This window comes from Rattus norvegicus, chromosome 18 (genome assembly GCF_021556685.1).
Source record: "Rattus norvegicus strain SHRSP/BbbUtx chromosome 18, alternate assembly SHRSP_T2T, whole genome shotgun sequence".
In the NCBI taxonomy this organism is placed as follows: domain Eukaryota; kingdom Metazoa; phylum Chordata; class Mammalia; order Rodentia; family Muridae; genus Rattus; species Rattus norvegicus.
In genome coordinates, this window is record NC_141551.1 from 18,959,821 (window position 1) to 18,974,705 (window position 14,885).

The window sequence follows — 14,885 nt, forward strand, 5'->3', positions numbered from 1 at the left end:
ACCCCCTCGAGATCTTATATGGGGCCTCAGCTCCTCTGACTATATCAGATGATGTTACTGAACCAACATGTCATAATAATAATGATTTGTATGCCAGGCTAAAAGACCTACAGGTGATACGGAAAGAAATCTGCTCACAGCTGACAGCAGCCTATGCCCCGGGGACCCCTGAGACATTTCATCGGTTCCAGGTCAGAGACTGCAGCTACACTGAGCCCAGACACTCGAGCCTCACTAGAAAGGACCGTACCTGGTGCTACTGACCACCCTGACAGCCATCAAGTCCCAGCCCTCACCAACAGTGTACTAGCTGTTGGGGCTGAGAGCTGGGACCTAGAGGGACACTCAGGTCTTCAAAAAGCTCCCTAGACTTAAGTGACTGGGAGGTTGCGATAATGCTCACTTGAGTGTGCTTTGGAAACAAGAATTTCATGTTTGCCCTGGGTTCCGTCGAGATAGGTGAGGAGATAGGCTTGATTTAACATTACATATGTTAGTACTCCTAACACTTCTTGAGACTGTGCCTCAGGAATCACAATCTGTATAAGTTTAAAAGTTCTAAAAGCTGGTCATGACTTTGGTGTATAGGTTTAGATAGTGTCCAGATTAGAATCCTGATGCTAAAGACTTAATAAGACACAAAAGAGAGTTAAAAATTATTTAAGGCTATGTGCCGCTTTGAAAAAAAATGTTGTTTCTACCTCGATCACTCAGGGACCATTAAAGATTCTATGGCTAAACTAAGAGAGAGGCTAGACAAGAGACAACGAGATGAGAAGCCACTGATAGCTGGTTTCAAAGCTGGTTCAATAGGTCCCCATGGCTTACCACCCTGTTGTCGGCCTTAGCCGGTCCCTTGATCATCCTCCTCCTTTTGCTCACTTTTGGGCCCTGCATCATTAATCGCCTGCCTTTTAGCTTTTGTCAGGGAACGGATTAGTGCTGTACATGTCTTCATGTTAAGACAACAGTATCAGGCTGTACGGGGTGAAGAGCCTCTGGATGCTGAACTCATCATGTAGTTCTAAGATTAGAACTATTCACAAAAAGTAGAGGGAAATGAAGAGTCAAATTTCAAAAAGTTAGTCATAAACAAGGTCCGGACTACCTGAGGGAGACTATAGGGCTTGCCGGACCATTTGGAAATGAAGAGTTAAAATAAAAACTTCATAAAAACTGCAAAAGAACAGCAGATAAGGGGACAGGACAGAGCTGGCCTGAGATGTGCCTGGCCAAGCCTAAAAACAAGGTCAAGGGATTGTTCCAGGAAGGGGGGGCCATCCGGATGGATGACTCCCTGCTCTATAGATAAAGATAAGACGTTCTCCTATATTGAGAACACCCCAGCCCGCACGTACTGCTTGCAGATGAGACCTTGTACCCATTTCCCTTGCTGATAACCACGCGAAACTCCCTGGCTTCTCCTATATAAACCCCTGCCTGAAGAGGCTCGGGGTCGATTCCTCTGTCTCCTGTGTGAGATACGTGTCGACCCAGGATCCTGCTAAGACCCGGGAACTCGTTAATAAAGCTACCTCCTGCTGTTACATCAAGACCGGCTACTCGTGATTCCTGGGGGCACCCCATCCCACGATTGGAGCGAGAGGCGCGGCTCCCCGTTTAGGGGTACGCTCTTTCACATCCAGTGGAAAAAAAGACACCATTTTCAAAAAATGGTGCTGGTTCAACTGATGGTCAGCATATAAAAGAATGTAAATTGATCCATTCTTGTATAAAGCTCAAGTCCAAGTGAATCAAGGTCCTCTACACAATAGCCAATACACTGAAACTAGTAGAAGAGAAAGTAAAGAAGAGCCTAGAGCACATAATAAGCACAGGGGAAATTTTTCTGAACAGAACACCAATGACTTATGCTCTAAGATCAAGAATCGACCTCATAATATTGCGAAGGTTCTGTAAAGTAAAGACACTGTCATTAGGACAAAATGGCAACCAACAGATTGGGAAAAAATCTTTACCAATCCTACATCTGATAGAGAGCTAATAACCAATATATACAAAGAACTCAAAAAGTTAGATTCCAAAGAATCAAATAGCCCCATTAAAAATGGGCTACAGAGTTAAACAAAGAATTCTCAGCTGAGTTATATTGAATGGCCATGAAACACCTATAGAAATGTTTAACATCCTTTTTATCCAGGAAATGCAAATCAAAACAACTCTGAGCATCTACCTTACTCTAGTCAGAATGGCTAAGCTCAAAAACTCACCTAACAACAGATGCTGGTGATGATGTAGAAAAGAGGTATACTCCTCCATTGTTGGTAGTACTACCTGATGACCCAGCTATATCACTCCTGGGCATATACCCAAATGATACCCCAGCATATAACAAGGACACATGCTCACTATGTTCATAGCAGCCTTACTTATAATAGCCAGAAGCTAGAAAGAACCCAGATGTTCTTCAACAGAGAAATGGATACAGAAAATGTGGTACATTTACACAATGGCGTACTACTCAGCTATCAAAAACAATGACTTCATGAAATTCTTAGGTAAATGGCGGAACTACAAAATATCATCCTGAGTAAGGTAACCCAGTCACGAGAAAACACGCATGGTTTGTACTCACTGATAAGTGGATATTAGCCCAAAAAATTCAGATTACTTAATATAAAATCCATGGACCACATGAAGCTCAAGAAGAAGGATGACCAAATTGCCGATGCTTCAGTACTTCTTAGAAGGGGGAACAGAAAAACTCATAGGAAATACAGATACCAAGGTGGGGCAGAGACTGAAGGAAATGCAATCCAGAGACTGCTCCACCTGGGGATGCAGCCCATGTATATACAGACACCAAACCCAGACAATATGCTGATGCCAAGAAGTGTGTGCTGACAGGAGCCTGATACAGCTGTCTCCTGAGAGGCTCTACCAGAGCATGACCAATACAGAGGCGGATGCTCGCAGCCAACAATTGAATTGAGAACAAGGTTTCCATCAGAGGAGTGAGAGAAAGAATTGAGAAAGCTGAAGGGGTTTGCAACCCCCTAAGTACAACAAAATTACCCAGAGTTCCCAGGGACTAAACTACCATCCAAAGAGTACACATGAACAGATGTATGGCTCCAGTCATATATGTAGCAGAGGATGGTCTTGTTGGGCATCAATGGGAGGAGAAACCCTTGGTCCTTTCAAGGCTCATGTCTCAGTGTAGAGGAATGTCAAGGCACGGAAGCAGGAAGGTTTGGATGGGTGGGTGAGGGAACACTCTCATAGAAGCAGGGGGAGGGGGAATGGAATAAGAAGTTTATGGATGGGAAACCGGAAAAGGGGATAACATTTGAAATGTAAATAAACAGTATCCAATAAAAATAAAATAGAACGTGTAATATTAGTATTAATCATTATCACTCAAACCCAGAAGATAAACAGAAATTTGCATTTTTCCCACACATACATCCAAGACAGGTGAGGTGTTTGAGTGTAGTAAAATATTTGGAGATGTTCAAAGAAGGACGGTACTGTGATAAGGACAGAATATATACATTAGAAAACATAACATGAAAGACTATGTGAAAGGAATCACTGTCCTAATTCTGAGCATAAATCTTGGTGAAGCTCTATACTTTAGAATGGTTATTCAAACTGCAGAGTTCATTGAGATGTATATAGTTTGGGACTGGAGACATAATGTTCAAATAGCTGCCTTCGGATAACTGTATTATGGTTTAATATATGAGTTATTTTCATGAAGAAGAAAGAGGACGAGGAGAAGGAAGAGAACAACAACAACAACAAAAACAACAAGAAAAAAAGACAACTCTAATGGCAGGACACAAGATGTACTATCTTACTATATTCATTTTATTTTAATAAGTACATCACCTATATCAAAGGCTCGTATTCTTTTTCGGATTTAGTTGTGCCTATATTCAAAATAAAACTTTCCAAGACTTTTCAATTTTCACTTCTGCTTTTTTATCCCTTGAAACTTTTGTCTCCCTAACTGAAGGTTTGTTTTTTTTTTAAAGGATGCCCTTGTCTTAATGAAATCTGCCCAAATATTTTTATTTCTCTACTCCTTCGATTTTCTCCTCTCTGGCACATAGACTACCTGGTATCCAAAATTGCTACTCCACCTGGATGTCATTTAACCCACAGTTCATTATTTGCTCTTCTTTTAAATGTGTTTGTGTTAATTTCCTGAGAATGGCCTCACTGCCAGCTGGTCTGTTCCCTGCAGATTTCTGTGACCAAATGTCACACCTAAGCGCCTGCACCTTCCCTGATTTCTCCAAGCATTTGTTTAGACCCTATCAATCATTATCTCACAATATAAGCCGCAGCTTTGCAAATGGAGAGCGTGGCTGGTCTGGTGATTTATGCTTTTGGAAGCCTGTCTTTTCTCCTAGTGTGAATCACACAGGCCCACACTTATTTTGCCAGTCTGCTCTATCTGCCATGGCTTATGGGAAGAGAAGGCTACACTGCCAATATCACAGCCTTGCTCCTTTCCTTCTCCCTGCATTTCCTTATCAGTTGTGACAATATGCCACAATTAATGATAGCAGATACACACATGTTTGATACCACATGCATCACACTTAGGCATGATGGATTACCAATCAAGGAAATTAATTCTGCCATTACAGAGTAACATCTGAACTTTGAAGTTGGGCAATTTCATTGTCTAAGGTTCTTCCATGAATTCAGATATAAATATAGAATCAGGCAAGCTCATTTAGGTGCAAAATAGTTTCTATAGTTAACTTCTTAATAGCCTGGGGTTGATTTGCAGTTCCTTTCTGTCATCCTGTCCATCTAAGGGGTATTCATATTATCAGATTTTAAGATTAGAGATACATGCACAACTTTTGTTCAAGTAAATTCTATTTTTAGAATGTGCTATTTTATAAACTATTCGTGATAGCAGATAATTTGAAAACATCAGTATTTTTGGAATTAGTAATTTAGCCTTGATGGAAGATAGCTGGTAGTATGTTTCTCATGAATCAAGTAGCCTTGAAATAATCAGATGCCATCTAGATAGCAGTATATTCTACAATTCTTCACTATCAAGGCATTCTGAGCAAAAACAGAACTTTGGAAGCTTTCTCTTTCACACAATCTTTTTGTTTTCCAGGGGTATTTTTTTTTGTTTGTTTTAGTTTGTTTTGTTTTGTTTTGTTTTTGTGATTTATCAGCTGGAGTTGATATGCTGATAATCATTAAACATGCCCAGTGATACCTTTCAACTCTTGATCAGATTAAACTAAGAAAAATTAAACAATGTCTTAAATGAACATACGATATTTTTATGCATCTCCAAACCAAAACCAAAGCCAAAAATGTTTAAAGCATCAGAACTTGGTGTTAATCCCCAAAGTATGGAGGAAAAAATACCACATTCACACTTGTTGCAGGCAGAGAATCCAAGATTTGCTTTTTTATGGACATCATTGTGAGTGGAGCTGTGGGGAGCCTCAGCTGTTTTTTCAGGTGCTTTGGTCCAGAGGTGGATGAATGGATGCCCAAAGAGTCACACATAAGAGGAACACGTTCCCCTGTGGATGGTGACACCCTTACGGAGAGCAGGCCAAAATAAAGGAAAATTACATAAAGACTGTTAGCATTCCCACTCCCATGAGTGTAAAGGAAAGAACATCATCCATAGCTTGGTTTTGATTCCTTTTTTTTTTCATCTTTATTAACTTGAGTATTACTTATTTACATTTCGATTTTTATTCCCTGTCCCGGTTTCCAGGCCAACATCCCCCAGCCCCTACCTCTCCCCTTCTCTATAGGTGTTCCCCTCCCCATCCTCCCCCCATTACCGCCCTCCCCCCAACAATCATGTTCACTTGGGGTTCAGTCTTGGCAGGACCCAGGGCTTCCCCTTCCACTGGTGCCCTTACTAGGATATTCATTGCTACCTATGAGGTCGGAGTCCAGGGTCAGTCCATGTATAGTCTTCAGGTAGTGGCTTAGTCCCTGGAAGCTCTGGTTGGTTGGCATTGTTGTTCATATGGGGTCTCAAGCCCCTTAAGCTCTTTCAGTCCTTTCAAAGATTCCTTCAAAGGGGGTCCCGTTCTAGTTCAGTGGTTTAATGATGGCATTCGCCTATGTATTTGCTGTATTGTAGCTGTGTGTCTCAGGAGAGAAGTGTTCTTCTAGTAATTAAACATTTTATTTCTTATGAAAGTACCTACTGAACAGAATTACAGGGTATTATCTTCCTCCTTGATGTGTCAATCATTTTGAAATAAATGTAAAATTAGACTGAAACATAGAAGGGGGTAACCAGAATGTGTGATAAAAATGACTTAAACTACTACATATTAAGAGTGTAATCAAGTTACCACAAAAAGTTTGAAGAACTCCATAACATTTCCAGACATTTGAACCTATTTGTCTTAGTATAAACAATTAACAGTGAAAACACAGCTTTCCTTTAAAACCATTCTTTTGGAATCTATACATAAGAATATCATGCTAGGCCCACACCGGGATATGTCAGAAATCCCGTGCTGATGGAAAACGTCACTGATTGTGTTTCTATACTTGAACTGTTACTTCCATCAAGTATGTTTGTGTTTGGTTGGTTTGCAGACTTTCACTCAGTTACTTAAACACATATTTGTTGAATATTCTTATATGCTAATAGCTGAATGTTCCCCAGAAGTTAAGTGCTAATGTACTGATAATTACTGATCCATTCATCGGCCATGCCTAATAAACTGCAAATGGATTTATAAATTTTTTTTGTATCAATGCTTTTCATGGCTGTGAGTTTCAGGAGGAACATGCATATGAGTTACATAAGAAATTAACTGAAGTTCTATCTAAATACACTCAAACCTAATACGAGGCTGATTCCAGAGGTCTTTAGCCCAGTGCCTTTCTACTACTTTGTAATATTGTCTGTCCCCTTTTCATATTTTAAAAGGCTTTCAAAATGAAAACAGATACTGTGAATATACTGATTTATTTAACATGTTTAAGTGACAAAGGAAAGCATACATCCTGTATCACAAATTGAGTGTATAATTTTGTAAATAAATTTCCAGTTTCCTTATGAGAAAAGCTTTCTGCATATCCATTTCTGTGGTTCTCCTTTCTAGTGAGATTTTGGTAATGTATGAAAGACTCAAATACAAGCTTGCAAAGAGAACAATTTTTTTCCTTTAAGACATACACTAAAAAAAGTTACAAAGAAAACAAAAAACCCAAAAAACAAACAAACAAACAAACAAACAAACAAACAAAGACATGCACCAAACCGGAAAATGAGTGCATTGAGTTTTCTCTTGTGGACCTTTCAATCCTGTACATTTGGTTTGGAATATCTCAAGCCTTACTACGAACTGAAAGCCTACTACTCACACATACCTGTATGCACAAATGACACATTCATGCATATGCACACAGACACACAAGCTTAAAGTATAAAGTCAAAACAAAGAACTGAACATGTGTGTAAGTCAGATTTTCATATCACCCCTTTATGTGGCTATGATTACTGTGTTACGTTCGTCACGGTAATTGGCTCAGGATAGTGATGAAGAGGGAAGGGCATGTTTCACTGAACTTAAAAACTGCAATTTTTATTCCCTAAAGCAGTGACAGCATGATTTATGCCCACGGAGTCAGGTAAGTCCTGGGTGTTAGGTTCAGATAGTGACTCTTCAAAGGATGGCACAGAAACACTCCTATGTAAATAGGTTTGTAAACCAGAATGAAAGTTAACAAAAACAAAAACAAAAACAAGACTCAGGTGTGGTAGTAGAAAAGTTTTTCCACACTGGGTACTTCTAAGCATACGATATATTGAGACCGTTTCTTTTAGTATTGTATACTCAAGGTAGGATGTGTGTGTATGTGTTTGTTCTGTGACTTTAAAAAGGTTAAGTTCTTCACTCAATGGAGCCTGTTTCTCAAGAATTCAAATCAAATTCAAGGTAAACACAACTTTAAAGTATAATCATACAGCTATTTAACTAGTTCACCATACATATTTTTGTAAAAATCTGGAATCTACCTCATTTGTATGAAGAGAGATGTCTGAGGGGTGTAGGTAGGTGTGGCTGAAATGTGACAATGACTGGTCATTTGCTGTATGGTCACTATAATGCAGAGGAGATGGACTATAGAAATCTACCCTCAATGAGTTTAGATCATGGCTTGACAAACATGAATGATGATAGGGGTTTTAATATTTTATCTCTGGGTCCTCCACATCTTCTTCAGGGTCTTACCAGACTACTCATTTAACATGCTAGTGTTAGTGCATACTCTCTTTTTATGAGAACTCTCACAATCTTCCTTTCTCCCTTCTTGTCCTTATTTTTGCTCTGCCATTCCCCTGTCTCTAAGAACCTGAAGCAGCCATTAAATCCCCAACTCTTCAGTCTCCCGAGACTGCTGATCAGCATGGCAAATATCTCAGCCTTTCAAAACCTATCAGAGTAGATGTTCTTTATCACCCCAGTAATATCGCACTTTTGAAAAAGAAAAAAGGATCCTTAGTGTTTCCCTAATTATATATATTATGGTCATGATCAATGACACAGGACTTGAAGCCACACTTTCTAAGGTAAAATTTGAGTATCTTATTTACCAAGTATGTAACATCTGGAACAATTTTTCATTTTAGAGCCTCAGTTTCCTGATCTGTGAAGCAGAATATCTACTGTATAAGGCTTGATATAAGAATCAGCTAATTGAAATATACATTAATAAGAATGATGACAGATACGCAGCTAAACTCATCCCAAGCTTACTGGTATTGATGGAAAAACCTAATTTGTTTCTCACAAAGGGTATGCTAATAGCATCAAGCATTAAATAGATTACCAGTAATAAAATGTAGGACACACTTGAGACAGTACTTGAACCCAAACTGACTCCAAAAGCCATGCTTACTTTCTCATGACTTTAGCTGTTGGGAGATAACAGTTGTTTCTATGTGAGGAAGCATGCATATATATCTATATATATCTATATATATCTATATATATCTATATATATCTATATATATCTATATATCTATATATATATTCTAATATGTACATAAAATGTTGAGGAACATGTATAAAGTGTCATACAAGTTATGCATGGAGATATCTCCATGTGTAAGCTTCCACTTCATCACATCTCTGAAAGGGGCTCAGCTACTTTCTCCTAAAATGTAGAAATAGGCCTTTTGAAATCCTAGCCTCCTAACTCAGATCTCTACTGCCCATGAGCTTAGGTGCTAAATATATGTGTACACAGAGATTACAGGAATCTATTCTCTTTGGAATATAAATCTATTTCTAGAATCAGATCTTTTCAAAACATAAAATCACTGACATAAACTCTCAAGCATTAAAAGCACGTTCTTGGGCAGATCTGTGACTTTGGATGATCCTGATTGGATATCATACTTGGTGTTTGCCCATTCATTCTTCGGGTCTGCTAAGATTTAAGTTTGAAAAAAGATATGTATATGTAGCAGAGGATGGCCTTGTTGGGCACCAATGGGAGGAGAAGCCCTTGGTCCTGCCATGGCTGGAACCCCAGTGTTGGGGAATGTCAGGACAAAGAGTAAGGAAGGGGTTGGTGGATAGGTGGGGAACACCCTCAGAGAAGAAGGGGAAGGGGAGATGGGTAGGGGGCCCAGGAAAGGGGATAATATTTAAAATATGAATAAAAATCCAATAAAAAGAGGTAATAGAATGATAAAATTAAAAACTAATTAAAAAAGAATAGATAGAGAAGCTCTCTCTCTCTCTCTCTCTCTCTCTCTCTCTCTCTCTCTCTCTCTCTCTCTCTCTCTCTGTGTGTGTGTGTGTTTTGTTTCTTTGTTTCTCGTTTTGTATGAATCAGGCAGACAACAACTGCCAGAAATTAAGGACAATAAAATTGAAGTGTTAAACTAAGGAGTTTAAAGTGTAATGAAAATTACAGGTAGCCTAGAATAATTTATAGCTTGCAATATATAACAATGGCTCAATAGTGTTGAGAACTGGGTGAGGGGACAGCCTAGGAGGATGTCTTATCACCATGTCTCAAAATTCACTAGACTTTGACTTGATAAATTTTTTCAAGTTATCTGAAAATTTGGGCTTTCTGATGCTGAAAAAATTAAATAATACAATAATATGTTCCTGTTAAACTGACTATTTATTGAAGGATACTTCATAAAGGAGCTATTCACAAGAAATGTAGACCACTCTTGATAATCTATAATGTTACCTATATATTCAGATTAAAGAAGAAAAATAACAGAAATCCGGAAGCCCACAGAGACTGATTCATGTACAGAAAATAACTTGTGGAATTGTGTTCCATTATTCTTTTTCCTTAGTTTATAATTGGATTGTGGTTGGAAATCAAAAATCTTAGAATGGTCAAAGGCTCAAATCATATCAGCACTCACAAGTTTGGATAAGTTGCCCAGCCTCCTGGGTTTGCAAATATTGGCTGGATATTACACACACACACACACACACACACACACACACACACACACACACGCACGCACGCACACACACACACACACACACACACACACACACACACACATATAAAACTTCTGGCAGTTGTAGCCCTCCTCCTGGCTGGAAGTTCAAGTGCAGAGACGCATGAAATTGAACAATGATAATAGTAAAAACTTCTCTGAAACCATTTTTGGAACTGCAAAATGTAGAATTTTCAGTTTATCTTTTCTAGAGGAATGACTAGGGTAAAATTTTGAAGTCAAATAGTTTCATTGTCCTTCCTCCTTTCTTATTGTCTCTTATGGCATGATATTTTGCTACTTTTTAAGAAATTCAAATTTCAGCATCACTGAACTGATACCTCCTAATTATTTTGAGTTAGATCAGTCCATTCTTTGCTTCATAAGACCAATGAATTTTGAAATTTGTTCTTTTTATACATGTGCGCTATAAGGGAGCTTGTAAAAAAAACACTGGATGAAGAACAATAAAATCTAAATTAGATGGATATTGCCTCTGCATTTCATGTCATCTTGGACTGTTCTTTGTGTTATTATTAAGATACATGCTAGTCTGTATACCAGCTTTCCTTCAGGGCACTTCTGGAGATTAAAAGAAGTGTATGTACAAAATGTTTATGTTTTAGTAACCAGTCATTGATGTCCCAACTTGAGACTCAGTCCATTTGAGAGGCCCAAACTTTGACACTATTAATAATACTGTGGTCTACCTGAAAACAGGAATCTAGCATGACTCTTTCCGAAGAAGCTTCCTCCAAAAGCAGATGGAGGCAGATGCAGAGATCCACAGTCCAACATCAAGTGAAGTCTGGGCAGTCATGTGGAAGAATTAGGGAAAGAAATTAGCAACTTGGAGGGATCAAGGATATCACAGGAAGACCTACAGAGTCATCTAATCTTTGACCATGTGTGGCTTACAGAGCCAGGAGTACCAACCAGGGAACATGCAGGAGCTGGAACTCAATTCCCTACACATTTGTAGTAAATGTGCAGGTTAATGTTCCTATGGTTCCCCTCACTACTGGAACAGGGACTGTCTCAGGCTCTGTTGCCTGTCATTGGCTTCCCTTCCCCTCTACTAGGACTGCCTTGTGGGTGCCTAATCCTGCTGAAACTAGGTGGCTCAGGGTTGGGTGATACCCAATAGGGGTTCCCTTTCTCTTAAGAGAAAGGATGGGGTAATGTGGGAAGGTATTTGTAAAGGCGAAACTTGGAAGAGAGAAGGGAGTATGTGATCTTAACGTAAAATGAATTTTAAAAAAATCCAAAATGTAGATGTTTTAGTAACACAATTTTCAACATAATACACAGCTGTGGCCTCCACATGCCTGTAGTTAACTGTGTAGAAAGAACATGATCATTGGGATTTTCTAGATGGTAATTTCAGTTACTCCCTCAGTAGTAGAGTATTATAACTGGTTACATAAAACTATGGTTACTAACATTATAGTGGTCATTATAAGATCTATGGAGGTAAGTAGAAGAGTCAAATCATGATAGGGTTAGAATTCTTGAAACCAACCTCTCTCAAGTATAAAAGGACAGACACAATCTGTTTCATAGAGGAGGCAGGAATTAGAAATTCAGAGGAAATTTTTATTTGTGTCTCTTTTAATATTTTTCTCCTCTCTGAAAACACAAAGTATTATTCTAACATCTGAATTAAAAAAGAATGAGGTGGAGTGAGGAGTTTGTTAAACTTCTTACAAAACAGAATGTATGTATTAATCTTTTGTATACTTCACAAAAACAAATGGAAAATATTGGCTGCCAATCACTTAACAAAGAGGCAGATCCTCCTCAGAGAAGTCATTTCTACTGTGGCAACACGCAATAGTGTTCCACAAGGGACTGTTTAATTTTAAGCATCTCAGTTATGAGTTATGAAGGAATCAAGATGGCAGATTAGAAATGGTGAGCAGACACATTTGGTCACTACTATCTATGACTTCATATTAAAGGTAACAAAATTCCTATAGCACTTATCAAGTCTATCCTAACCACTTAACCTCATGCCCACAGTCCATTTTCAAGCTGCAAACATGGATGATCACTTAAAAGTTTCTTCTCACCTGCCTTTTGCTTTGTCTTTTAATGCATCATGATTTTTTTCTTTAACGATATCTTCACTTAGTTGAACATTATCCTATGTAAGTAGGTCTCAGTCAGTACAGATTACTACAGGAATTCTGCAAAATAATAACAGGTGATTTAAACTTCCTGAGGGTTGATTTATAATAGTACATGTCCAACCTTGACTCCTTTAGACTAGTTTTTAAAATATCAGAGCAGAGAAAGATAGATAAACATGCACGCACATACACAGGCATATGCACACACAGAGAGCGAAAGAGAGAGAAAGAGAAAGAGAGAGAGAGAGAGAGAGAGAGAGAGAGAGAGAGAGGAGAGAGAGAGATTTTATGAGATATTACTAACTTGAATTGCTGGAATTAAATTTAATTACATCGAATGGAGAAAGTAAAAAATTATTGAAAGGGGGGGGGAGAACCACTATTGCCTCGTTCACTTTGTGCAAGGCATTTGCTGTCACCAGTGGGATAACTGTTCTCCAGCATTTCAGATCCCTTGCAACACCAGGCATTCTTTATAAGATAGTTAATGCACCACCAGTCAGTGGTAGAAATAGTTTCTGTGTTGCAGACTAAGTGTGTTTTCATTCAGCTCATTTGCACTTCAAAGATAAAGTCGATAATTCCTACACAAGTAGGTGTAATTTCGGTTATTTCCCTTTTGTAGCATATGAACACAAGCTGGGAAAATCTCTAAATTCATTTGAACAGGGCATTACCGGCTGGAACCTGCAAAACAAAGACTGTTAGTTATTGGGAAGTATTATTGCTATGAATAAATCCTTAGGGAATGGCGTCTGCAGATAAACACCATTTATTCTCTTTTCATGATCAATAATTTTATTACATAAAACATAAGGGTGATCTCTGTTTTACAACAGATCTTGAAATCTTATCTTCAGTAGAAAAGTTGAGAAGTGAATCAACAAACCCATCCAGTGGCGTTTCTGAATAAAAGGGGATAAACAGGAGGGAGGAAAATGGGATGGGCAGCAGTTATTTACAAAATTATGATGAATACCAACAATTAAAAATACCCTTCCCATTGATGCTACAATGTACTATAATATTGTAGTTCCTATGTAATGCAGTTTACCATTTTTTTTGCTGTTTCGTTTAATATGATATTCTACTTAAATGTCCCAAGCACGTGTTTTGTGAAATGAAACAATAGAAACAGAACAGTATGAACTGAAAGCAGTTATGACATGCACAAAAATTCTATAAACTTAAATCAGATAAAACTACTTTGCATTGAAAGGGGAAGACACAAAGTTCCACTGCTCCGTAAGGAATTGTTGCTATTTTGTCACTGCTGGGACTGAGAGACAATGCTAGCTTCCTTTAAGAGTATGAATGATGGTATTTCAAGCAGACTCTACTGGGTGTCCACACACGAGAATACATAAGTAGCACTAATGAGAACGCAAAGTTGAATGGCCCATCCAACAGCTCCCTGCTCCCAAATCCCATGGAGGAAAGAGTTGAACACCCGGAAGTGAGGACCATCCTGTGACCTCAGGACAGACTGCTACTTTTGCCCACCTTTGCCCACATCCCTGGCCTTAGAAGAAACTGCATAGTCTCTGGACACAGGAATATAGGAGCAGTGAACAGCAGGTACCTGCAGTTCTGGTCTGCACCCAGCACTGAACTGAACCAATCAAATGTCTCCCTGCACCCAAATCCCATGGAGGAGAGAGCTGGATCCTCAGAAATGCAGACTCTGCTGAGAAATCAAAGGAGACTACACTTTGCCTACATTCCCAACCCAAGAGAGAATCTAGTGCCGTGCCATCTGTGTGCCCTGGGCGCAGGGACCTAGGAGTAATCAGGGGCAGGACCTTTCTGATTCCTGCCTGGACTGAGAGCTGATATACAGACACCAGAGCTCCTACACACCTGATAACACAGCACTCTGTTCCCAGAAATGACTGAAAGAAAACAGGAAAACAGGTCTACAGGAGTGCTGCCACAGAGGCCTACAGGAGAGTCAAGCCACTGTTAGAAACAGCAAAACAAGCTAACGCAAGAGACAACCTGATGACGACCGGTAAGTGCAAGGACCTAAGCAACAGAAACCAAGACTATGTGGCGTCATCGGAGCCCAACTCTCCCACCAAGCAAATATTGGATATCCAAACACACTGGAAAAGCAAGATTTAGATTTAAAATCACATTTTATGATAATGATGGAGCACGTTAAAAAGGACATAAATAACTCCCTTAAAGAAATACAGGAAAACACAAGCAAACAAGTGAAGCCCTTAGAGAGGAAACAAACAAACAAAATCCCTTAAAAAAATATAGGAAAACACAACCAA

The 14,885-nt window shown here is 39.0% G+C and overlaps 1 long non-coding RNA gene across 7 annotated transcripts in view; it reads right to left on the bottom strand.

The window, feature by feature from the left end:
- The window catches only part of LOC102547510 (uncharacterized), a 205,739-nt gene that overhangs the window by 152,015 nt on the left and 38,839 nt on the right, over positions 1–14,885 (bottom strand). For all 7 annotated transcript variants that reach the window (XR_015642490.1, XR_015642492.1, XR_015642491.1 and 4 more), the window contains 2 exons: positions 12,544–12,660; positions 11,182–11,279 (listed from right to left, as the gene is read on the bottom strand). This is a non-coding gene — a long non-coding RNA (uncharacterized LOC102547510). The remainder of the gene's footprint in view (positions 1–11,181; positions 11,280–12,543; positions 12,661–14,885) is intronic.